Genomic DNA, 12,153 nt, shown 5'->3' with positions numbered 1-12,153 from the left:
GTCATTTCAGTCTCTCTGTCTCTTAGTTTCTGTATCTGTAAAATGGGGATAATAACGCCTACCTCACAGGGTTGTTGTGAGGATCAAATGAGTTAACACATGTAAAACACTGCAAACCTTAAAGCACTACTATATAAATGCTAGCTCTTGGCCTTAATAAAGGGATCTGAATGCTCTCTTGCCATATCCTCACTTATGTTTCAGTTCCCTATTAACCTTTTTTATTTTATCCTCAGTCTGAAGAGCTTTCTCTTAGTAAAGAAAAGAAGGACAAAATAAAAATTGAGTATTTCTGCCTTCTCAGTGTTGCTTGTTACTATCTTCTCATTTGAATGCAAACAAGGGACCTTTCCCCTCATCTTTCGCTTGTCCCTGCCATAGCTTTTTGAAAGTCATTTTCATATTTAATATTTATTTGGTTCTGTAGTTTCCAACACTTCTTATAGGACCTTTCATTCATTTACCCTCACTTCCCTTTTTTGTACATGTCTGCTTGAAAACTGAATAGATGATGTCACTATGTATTAGAGTCTTTTTAGGCTTTTTTCTAAAATATTCAACTGGAGCTTCATTTATTGAGAGACAATATGATTTGGTGAGAAAAGATTGGACTAGAAATAGGGTGCCTGGGGTTTTATTGAGTCTCAGTGGCTCCCTATCTCATTTTCCACAATAAAAACTGTAAATCTTTCTTCAAGCTTTCAAACATTTCCTTATGTCCCACTCAGTACAGACAGCTGAACTTTTATAATATCTCTTGAGTCCCATTCTCTCCTCTCATAGAGCACCAGTCTTCAGGTCCTCACCACTTCTTTCCTGTAATAGCCTTCTAACTGGTCTCCCTACCTCAAGTCTATTCTCCAACCCATCTACTCAACTGCCAAGGTGATTTTTTTTTCTCTAAAGCATAGGTCTTACTGCTCCAAAATGAGTCTCAATGGCTCTGTTACCTTTAGGATCAAATATAAACTCCCCTGCTTGTCATTTAAAGTCAAAATGGACACTTCCTACCTTTCCGGTCTTAACAGCTTCTCTCCACATGCTGATCGAATCGTACATGCCTACTTGCTATTTTTCACAGCAGATGACTGTCTCTCATCTCTATTCCTCTACATTAGCTGTCTTCCATGCCTGGGATATTTTGCTCCCTCACCTCTGCTTAAGTTTTCCCGACTTCCTTCAACCTTGCTCAAATCTCACCTTTGGGAGAATTGTCCAGATCTTCCTAGTTGCTGGTTCCTTCCACTTTTAGATTAACTTCATCTACTGTATATATTTTGCATGTACATAGTTATTTACAGGTTTTCTTCACTAGAATATATGCATTTTGAGGACAGGGACTTTGTATTGTGTTGAGCCTAATGCCTGGCACATAGTAAAAACTTAATAAGTGCTTCTTGACCAAGTCTCCTACTTTACTAATAATAATGAGGATATATAATGGAAACTCCTCAAGTCCTCATTCTCTACCCCTCAAAATTCATCATCATCCATCTTTCCTTTTTTTCTTTGGTTTCCAAAGATGTATCACTATTCCTTGGTCCAATTAATGCTCTTACCTATGCCTTTGATTCTCTCCTACCTCCTCTAGAACGTTGTTCTAGCAATCATGCAATCTTTTCCTGTCTTCCTATTTCCAAACATTCAGGTCTTTCTAATTCTATAATTTTTTCCCCTTGTTTCTTTTACTCCATCTAGCCACTATCTTCTTTTCTCATCCCCTCTACCACCAAACTTTTTTAAAAAATGGTTTATATCTAGTGCTTCGACTTTCTCATTATCTAGTCTCCTCTATCCTTTATGATCTGACCTTTTGTCTCGTGTCTTGAAACTACCATCTCAGTGGTCACCAATGATGTGATAATCACTGCTTTTCTCAGTTCTAATCATCCAACATCTCTGCATCATTTAACACTTTTGACCATCTCCTCCTGGATATTTTCTTTCTAAAACTCATTGGCTTCCAAAATATCACACAATCACAATTTTCTTCCAGCCTTTCTAACTACTGCCTGACTGGGCATTTTCATTGGCTATCCCACATGCCTAAAATTCTCTCATCTCCGCCTCCTGGCTTCCTTGACTTGATTTCAAGTCCTAGCTAAAATCTCACCTTCCTTAGAAGGTCTTTCCAAATCACTCTTAATTCTAGTGCCTTCCTTCTGTTGATTATTTTTTATTCTGCATATGGTTTGTTTATGCGTGCTTTGTTATCTCTCTTGTTAGATTGTGAGCTCCTTGAGGGCAGGGACTCTTTTTTGCCTTATTTTTTGTAATCTCCAGCATTTAGCACAGTGCCTGGAAAATAGTAGGCACTTAATAAATGCTTATTGACTGACTAGCTAATTGACTGGCATTCTTTCTACCACCCCCTTAAACTGGGCATTCCATAGGATTCTGTCCTCAATTATTTTTTTCTCTTCATTATCTCCCTTGGCAATCAAATTCATTCCCAACCTATGCAGATCTCTCTCCTGACCTCTAGACTTGCATCTCTAGTTGTATAATGGGTATATTCACCTAGAAGCCCTATCAGCACCTCAAACATTCAAAATTGAGTGTACCATCTCTTTCCTCAAACCTCAAACCTGTTCCTCATTCTTACTTCACTATTTTTTTTGGTAACACCAAAATTTATTCAGTCTCCTATGCTGAAAAACCTTGATATTTCCTTTTGGCTTTTTTCCCTCCCTGATGCTCATATCCAGTGAGTTACCAAACTCTGTGATCATGCCTTTACAATACATCACAGCATTTTCATTCTTCCCCCTCCTTACCCCCATATATTATAATTGGTTAAGTAATAGGCAACCAATCTATGAAGAAAGCTAGTTGGACAAGATGTTGATTTTGTAGTTTTTCGTGGAGACATTAAAATCTGTGGTTTCCCTATTTTTTCATGTGATTACAGTTGAATTCAGCAATTTCTTACAAAACCTTCCTAAAAATAAAGTCATACAGGGGTAAGCACAGCTACATTATTACTGATTCCACTGTCTGTCCTGAAAGAGTGTCTCACAGTTAAAGGAAGGAACAATTGGAACTGTAGCACAGAAGGATATGAGGATATAGAGACTACACTTAAGGTGTCATTGGTATAGGAAACTCCCAAGTGAGAAAACTGGTGGAATAGCAGGAAGCAGTATAGCAAGTTTCCACCAAAACTCCCAAATATCTAGAGAACATCAGATCATAAGCTGATGGGGAAATCCAATAAAAAAAAAAAAGTCATTTTCCCAGCCCATGTTAACATTAGGTGACAGAACAGTCTTATTGATGCTAGGGTCAGAATCTGGTTTCTCAGCACTCTGAATAGATCACTCCCGTGCCCAGGGAAAGGCTACATATACAGGGAGGAAGCTCGACCCATACTAGGCTGTTAACTTGGGAAAGAGGAAGATCTAGAACAGGGGTAGGGAACCTTTGGTCTTAAGGCCACATGTAGCCTTCTAGGTCCTTGGGTGCAGCCTTTTGACTGAATCCGAGTTTTGTAGAACAAAGCCTTTTATTAAAAGTTTGGATTCAATCAAAGGGCCATGCTTAAGGACCTAGAGGGCCACATGTGGTCTTGTGGCCAAGGTTCCCCATCCCTGGTACTTCTGGGCTGAAGGTCCCAGACACATGAAATACCATGCCAGAACAGGTACTAGTAACTGGCAGCTTTGTCCCCCGCTACCAAGTTCTGATTTACAGGTTCAGGGTGAACTGTGCCTAGGGGTGGCATTCAAGAGTAAAGAAAGGCCTCAGGCTCTAGACTGAGAGGAATAAGTCCAGAAGAAAACAGCACTATTACTGTACAACTGACCTCCAGGAACAGAACAGAGTCTCAGTTCTAGCTTCTAGCTCAATCTGAAACCTGCAGAAGAATAGCTACTCCAGGAATCTTAAATTATAGAGGGCTTGCAATTCTGTCATCAGAACCAGCAGAGCTTCCTAGCTGACTGATAGAGTCTGAGTACAGTCTACTGCTAGAGCTCAGACGTGGGAGGAGGAGGGGAGCAGGGGGGCAGCCTTCAAACTGCTCTGGATCACGTTATTTGGGAGCACTGAAATCTTGCAGGTCCTCAGTCTGAGCTGAGCCCGAAATTCTGGAATAACACAACACTCAATTTCTGAAAAGGAGCAATAGGACCAGCTCAAATCTTCCCTCCAGAAGCATGCAAAAATCAGTCCTAACATCAAGTCCAAAATCAGAGAGTAGGCTAGAAGAATGGGCAAAAAAAAAGAATCTCACCATAAAAAGCTATGACGACAGGGATGCTCAAGACAAATCTACAAAAAGATGAAAATATAAAATATATAAATATATATTATATATAATGTATTATATATAATTATATATAACGTAATACATTATATATAATATATATTTATATATAAATAAAATATAAAAAATATAAACAAGCAAAGCCTTAAAAAAATATAACTTGGGCTTGGATTCAATTAGAATTCTTGCAATGGATGAAACAAGAGTTGAAAAATTATTTTAGAAATGAAATGAGGGCTGTAGAAGAAAGAAAAGGAATTAACAAGCTCAGCAAGTCCAAAACCTTGCTCAAGCCGCAAATTCCCTGAAAATTTTGATATTGTTTATTCATTTTTCAGTTTGCCCAACTCTTGCTGAGTCTTTTTGAGGTTTTCTTGGCAGAGATACTGGAGTAGTTTATCATTTTCTTCTCCAGCTGATTTTACAAATGAGGAAACTGAGGAAAATAGGGTTAAGTGACTTTCCCAGGGTCACACAGTAATGTCTGAGGCCAGATTTAAACTCAGGAAGAGTCATCTTCCTAATCCTAGGCATGGCACTCTATTCACTACAGTGAAAATTAGAATGGACCAAAAGAAGCCAATGACTCCGAAGGATAAGAAATATTAAAACAAAGTCAAGAGACTGAAAAAAAATAGAAGAAAATATGAGGTACCTCAAAGCAAAAAAAAAAAAAAGTGAAAACAAATCAAGGAGAAAAGATTTAAGAATCATTGGACAACCTGAACAGCATGGCCAAAAAAAATTTAAACATTCAAGAAATCTTACAAGAAAACTGCCCAAATCTCTTAGAACCAGGAGGGAAAATCGAAATAGAAAGAATTCATCAGTCATCTCATGAAAGAAAACCAAAATGAAAACTTCTAGGAGACATTATAGCCAAAATCTAGACCTTCCAGGTTAGAGAAAAAAAGTTCTGCAATCAGCCAGAAAGGAGTAATTGAAGTACCAAGGAGCCTTAGAATCCTACATGATTTAGTAGCTACCAACGCAAAGGAAAACAACATGGAATATGATATTCCAAAAGGCAAAGTATGTAGCAAAGACTAGCTTATCCAGCCAAACAGTGTAATACTACAAGGGGAAAAATGGGTCTTTAATGAAATAAAGAATTTCCAAGCAGCTGATAAAAAGACTAGAGCTGCATAGAAACTTAAGAAACATAAAAAGGAAAACATGGATGAATGATAAAGGACTAAACATGGATAAACCTCTTACATTCTATTATGAGGAAATGATACAAGTATCCCATCTGAATCCTGTGATCATTAGGATCTGTAGGAGGAATCTAATTAGACAAAGCCTGGGAATGATTCTGTTATATGTTGTTGATTTAAAGAATGGAAGAAGGTGGGGAGTAAGGTGCACAAGTAGAATTCTATGTAAATAAAGAAAAGGAAATGGGAGGAAGTACTTGGCTGACCCTTGCCTTCATCTGAATTGGTTAAAGGAGGTAAGAACACACACATACATACATACACACACCCGCACACAGAGTTTGGTATGACAATGTCTCACTCAACAAGAGAACAGGAGGGGAAAGGAGAAGGGTGAATTAGTGGGAGCATAGTTTAAAGGTAAAATTATTCCTAAACATGACAAACTAAGCATGTGCAAAAAAATATTTATAGTTCTTTTTAAAGTGGCAAAGAATGGGAATCTGAGTACCTATAAACTGGGGAATGGCTAAACAAATTATGGTATATAAATATGATAAGTACTGTGATAACAACAGCAATTATAGCTAGTGCCTCCTATGTGCTGAGGATTTTAAAGATTATCTTGTTTGATCTTTACAACAGCCCTGGCTGCTAGGTGCTATCAATGTCCTCCTGTTATAGAGAGGGAAACTGAGATTAAGTGATTTACCCAAGATCATACAAGTAGCGTATGTCTGAGGCTGGACTTGAACTCAAGTCTTTCTGACTCAAGTCCTACTGCTCTATCCACTGAGCCACATTAGATACTCTTGTGCTATAAGAAATGATGGAGATAGTTTCAGAGAAATCTGGAAAGACATGGAAGCGATACAAAGCGGAGTGAACAGAACTAGGAGAATAATTTATCGAATGACAACAATATGGTAAAGATAAAGAGCTTCAAAAGAATTAGGAACTCTGATCAGCATAATAATCAACCATAATTATAGAGGGCTCATGATGAAAAATACCACCTAGCTCCTGATAGAAAGGGACAGGACTCAGAGCAGAGTGAGATGTGTGTGTGTGTGCGTGCACGCGCACACATTTTTGTACATGGCCAGTACTCAAGTGGGCTTTACTTGATTATGCACATTTGTAACATGTTGTTCTTTCATTTTCAATGTATAAAGGGATGTATCAGGGTAGGACAGAAAGAAGCAGGATTTTGTTGACTAAAAAAAATTTAAACCAAAATGGCCTGGAGTTAAATGGAATTGCACAGAAGATAGACTTTCTTGGGAGTCAGACAGATATCCAATATCCTTTAAATAAAAAATGCTAGGCAATGAATGGATGAAGAAAAATATTGCTTAGTTTTTAGTCTGGGGCATTCTACTCTTTTTTCTCTTTTATTGATCGTGGTGAATTGAAGCCCTGCAGTTCCCCTAAGATGAAAAGCATTAAGAGGAACTCGAGCTAAAGCAAAGAGTGGGAGGATCCGTAAATTGTTTGCTCTCTTTCCTGTTGCTCTCTTTTCCTCTGTAGAGTGCTCAATTTTGAAGATGCACCAAAATTTAATGCATCTGTTTCCTGGTTTACTTTACTCCATGTTATTCACTTCAATCAAGTACCTGTTCTGTGCAGAGCATAATTCTAGGTCCTGGGTATACAAAGTAAAAAAAAATAATCTGTCTCTGCCCTCCAAGAATTACTGGGGCAGGGCTAGGGGATAGCAATGGTAACTACTAAGCACAATACAAGGTAATTGGAGGAGTCAAAGGCTTCAGCCACTAGAGGGCATCAGAGAAAGCTTAACCAGGAAATGTTAACTGAGCTGAACTTTGAAAAAAGATAAGGATTCTGACTGGCAGAGACTGGGAAAGAATGAATTTTGGGTTTGGGCAATGACTAATGTAAATGCATGGACCCAGGGATTGGAAACAGCTTGTAGTCCAGTTTCACTGGAACGTAGAGGGTATGAAGAGTAGGGAGATATAAAAAAGGATGGAAAAATATATTGGAGCCAATCTAGAGGGTCATAAATGTCAGGCACTAGAATTTGCCACAGAAAGTCACTGAAGGTCTTTGAGTAAAGGAATGAATTGGTCAGTTTTATATCTTAGGCACTTTTGTAGAAGATTAATAGGAAATGAGACAAACTGGAAGAAAGGAGAACAGGCAGGAGAGTATTGCAATAGTCTAGACAAGAGGAGGCCTGAATTAGTGTGGTGGCCTCGCTAGTGGAGGGAAAACAGACTTGAAAAATACAGTGCAGGTAGAGAGGAAGGTTGAAGGAAGAGCCAAGGACACCACCAAGGTTGCAATCTCAGGTGACTGGAAGGGTGGTAGTGCCCTCAACAGAAATAGGGAAATTGTTCTCAATGTGTTGTTATAGAACACTAGACCTGGAGTCAGGAATACCTGAGTTCAAGTTCAGCCTCAGATGCTTATTTGCTGTTTGACCTTGACAGATTAGCCTCTGTTTGCCTTAGTCCAGTGGAGAAGGAAATAGAAAACTACCCCAGTATCTTTGCCAACAAAACTTCACGGACAGTGTGATCCACAGGGTCTGGAAGAGCTGGATAACACAAGACTCAACAGCAGTGATAACAAATGATGTTCTGACAGTGCTTCAAGGTTCATAGAGTTCCTTCCGCAAAACTACTGTGTGAGGCAGACTTTAAGGTCCTTGCCTAGGGAACCCTGTTCTTTTCTCAACACAGACGCTCCAGTCTTCAAGTCTTACTTCAATCCAATGTTGCTGGCCCCAGGAAGCAGATATGAAAAGGGAGTCGTTGTTATTGCTCAGTCATGTTCCACTCTTCCTGACCCCATTTGAGGTTTTTGTGACAAAAATACTGGAGTGGTTTGCCATTTCCTTCTCCAGCTGATTTTACAGATGAAGAAACAGGGGAAAACAAGGCTCGGTGACTTGCCCAGGGTCACATAGCTCATGTCTAAGGCCAGACTTGTACTCAGAAAGAGGAGTCCTGACCTCAGGCCCAGCACTATGGGCACTATGGTACTACCTAGCTGTCCCTCATGAAATGGGAGAGAGTGGCTCAACATTTACTAGTAAGGCCGAACCCTTAATTGACCAGATGGAACAGACTCATCCTCGCCAGTTGCCCCAAGGCATTTCTCTGTGCATAAAACTCTGAGCTTGTGTTTGTCCTTCGTTCTCAAAGAGGACCATGACCTCAGGGAGATGATGAAGTGACTTGCAGTTGACTTTTAGAGAGGGAGGACTGTGCAAAGATATTAACCTCACTTTATCCTCCTAAGCCATCTGGTTCCAATGGCCAGATAGTCATCAGGACAACTTGAGATGATCCAGGATGCAGTGGGAGTCCTTGAGTGTTTTAGGCTAAGATCTTTTCAGGTTCTCACTTTAAGTGAGGTATGGCTCATTGTGAATAGGCCTCTTTAAGAAGTGAGTCAAGGGATGGCCCCTTTTATTTAAAAAAAAGAAAGAAAAAAATCAAACTAGGAGAGAAGGACCCTCAGGGTTGCTAGCCAAAAGAGAAACAGTTACTATTTACATTCTCTCTGAGCCAGGAGGGCCCAAAAAACAGCTATTAAGTGGTGCTTGGGCAGGGACCCATTGTTGTCCAATCTATGAGCTCTAGAGTTAAATAATTTTAAGGTTTGGTGAGAGAGAGACAGTGAGAGACAGAGAGAGATACAGAGAGACACAGAGAGGGAGGGAGGGAGGGTGGGAGGAAGGAAGGAAGGAAGGAAGGAAGGAAGGAAGGAAGGAAGGAAGGAAGGAAGGAAGGAAGGAAGGAAGGAAGGAAGGAAGAAAAAGAAAGAAAGATCTAGCTAGTAAATCCCAAGTTAACTAGATAGCCTTCAGCATCAAAATTTTACCTTCCTTTGGAGAGGAGGAGAAGGAGAGGATGAGAGGAGTTACCCAACTGACTGGGTCCTATTCAGGAAGCTCAGACTATTCACAGGTTGTATCTTGAAGAGGACCATAAAATCAGGGAGATGATGACATGACTTGCAGTTGACTTTGAATTGAGAGAGGGAAGGCTGTGCAAGGTCACCAGCCTCACTTTCTCCTCCAGAACCATCTGGGTCCAGTGGTCTGATATTCATCAGGACAAATGGAAAAAACTCTGAGTATTCAACCAGTGAGAACACATTCATTTACATGGACCTTAAAGGGCTATATGAAGGATAGATAGAAGAGATCTGTAGAACACTGTGTGCCAATCACTCTATTCACAGGATAAGAAACCTACCTGGGTTCTTAAATTTGAAGTCAAAGGATCTGGGTTCAAATCCAAGTTCTATTGCTAGAAAAAGTTTCACTTGCCTCAACTATAAAAAGAAGGTTGGACTTCGTGATTTCTAAGGCCCCTTCAAGGTCAAAATCCTGGAATTATGCCTCACTTCCAAGTAGTCATTCATTGTATGAGATGAGGAGAATTAGGAAAAGCTAGTCTTGGGATCAAAGAATCAATGCCAATATCATGTGTCTAGGCAGCTAAGTGGTGCAGTGGATAGAGCACTGGTCCTGCTCAGGAAGTTAGAAAGACTTGAGTTTAAATCAGGCCTCAGGTACGATCAGTATAACCCTGGATAATTCAATGAATCTGTCAGCCTTCTGTCAGTCAGTTTCCCCAACTATAAGTTGGTGATCATAATAGCACCTGTCTCCTGGGTTGTTGTGAATATCAAATGAAATTTTTTAAAGCAGTTAGCACAGTGCTTAACGTAGTTGGTGCCTAATAAATACTTATTCCCTGAAGATCAAAGCACACTATATTTCACTTTTTTTCTTTCATATTTTTTGTGTTTTTTAAAAAAATTTGGTCTATTTCTTCTTTCATATGACCATCTTAGGGAAGGGGGAGGTAAAGGAGGAAGGGAAAAAGTTTGGAACTCAGAATTTTAAAAATGAATGTTAAAAATTGTCTCTTCATGTTGTTGGGGAAAAAATAAGGTATCATTAAAAAAAAAAAAACAACACTTGTTCTCTGTGAACAAGTTCCCTTGCTCTTCGTAGCCTCAATATGCTGGCCTTCCTCCTGCTTTTTCCTGCCCTTCTTTCTTAGTTTTCATGTTTTCCCTGTTGTGTAGTAATGCTACCTCACCTTGGAAAGACAGTCTCCAGCCCCTATCATCCAGCAAAATCTAAAAAAACCCATAGGATCATGGAATTTCCGAGCCAGGGAGGAATTACCTACATGTAAGACATTGTGCTGGGCACTGAGGGACACAAGGACAAAAAAAAGGAAATGGTATCTGTCCTTAAAATCTTTGGAGTCCATGTTGTGAGTAAAACTTCGATTTTTTTTTTTTTGAAAGGAGGGAATGACATGAGCACAGCAATATTTTAGGGGGGAAATTTGGAGGCTATGTAGGATGGAGAGAAAGAGATAAGAATTAGGAGAGCCAATTAGAAAATGAATGGGTTAAAAAGCTTCTTGAGAGACCTCTCTGCAGGATTTGATGACTCATTAGATATGGGAGCTAAAACAGAGTCTGGATGATTGGAAGAATGGGTATACCATTAATTAATAAGATTGTAAAGGAGGAAGAAGTCTGCAGAGGCTTGAGTATCTGAGGAAGCTTCACTAAGGACACAGAGTTTGAGTTTGATCTGAAGGAATCTATAAATTATCACTGAGGAAGAATTACCCAAGAGTAACCCCTCTAGCCCCCAAGGCCTGTAGAAGCGTTCATGTTCTATTGGTCTACTTCCCCCTTATTGGTCTAGGAACATGCAACGTCCAGAAAACAACAACCACCACAACCCATTTCACTCCATCTTGCAGGCAGTGCCACCACCACCATCTCAACTGTAGTATCTCTCTTGACAAAGCAACACCTTTAAGATTATAAAATAAAAAGGCCAGAGAGATGAAAGAGATTGGGTTATTCCATTCACAAAGCCAATAGTTGCAACAACTGTATAAAACAGAACAGTGTGTTACGTGGCAGAGGTATACCAACTTTAAATATAACATGAAATCTGCCCTCAGTAAATAACAATGGTTGTTTAGATAGCTATTTAATCTGCATTATCCCATGTGATCTTGGGATACAACAATCCTGTGGGGGTATTGTTGTACCCATTTTACAGATGAAGAATTGAAGTCCAGAACTGATCCTTTGAGATTTGCCTATGGTCAAATACTTACTTAGGTTAGGAGATGGGATCTGAGCCCAGGTTTCTTCTGACTCCAAGTCCCATACTCTTTTTACTACAAATAGCTGTTTAGAGGTTTGGAGGTATATTCTCTAAAAAAAAGAGTAAAACTACCATGAATCTTCCCCAAGTGTTCCTTCCCTGCCTCTCAACTTTGAGAAGCACAGTCTTTTGGATAAAAAACTAATCACTTGGCTTGTCATCTAGGTGGACTTATTAGATAAAGGATTGGGCTTGGAGGTAGGAAGATCTGTGATCAAATCCAGCCTCAAACACATCCTATGTGTGTGATCCTACACAGGTCACTTAACCTCTCTTGGCCTCAGTTTTCTCTTTGACAAATGAGGATAATAATATTCACTTACCTCTCCACATTGTTGTGAGGATCAAACATCTACAGCATTTAAAAGCAACCTTGAAAGCACTACTTGTGTAAATTCTAGCTATCGTTATGAGTATTTTAATCAAGCCACAACTTTTAGTTTTCATTTTGGTTTCAGATATCTAAAAGGGCAAACAATTTGTTAGGGACAATCTTTTACTTAAGCAACATTTTCTCAACTTGAAAGTCATTGTTAGCATTT

The sequence above is a fragment of the Notamacropus eugenii genome, chromosome 1 (genome assembly GCF_028372415.1).
Source record: "Notamacropus eugenii isolate mMacEug1 chromosome 1, mMacEug1.pri_v2, whole genome shotgun sequence".
NCBI lineage: Eukaryota > Metazoa > Chordata > Mammalia > Diprotodontia > Macropodidae > Notamacropus > Notamacropus eugenii.
Note: the sequence above shows the minus strand (reverse complement) of the source record.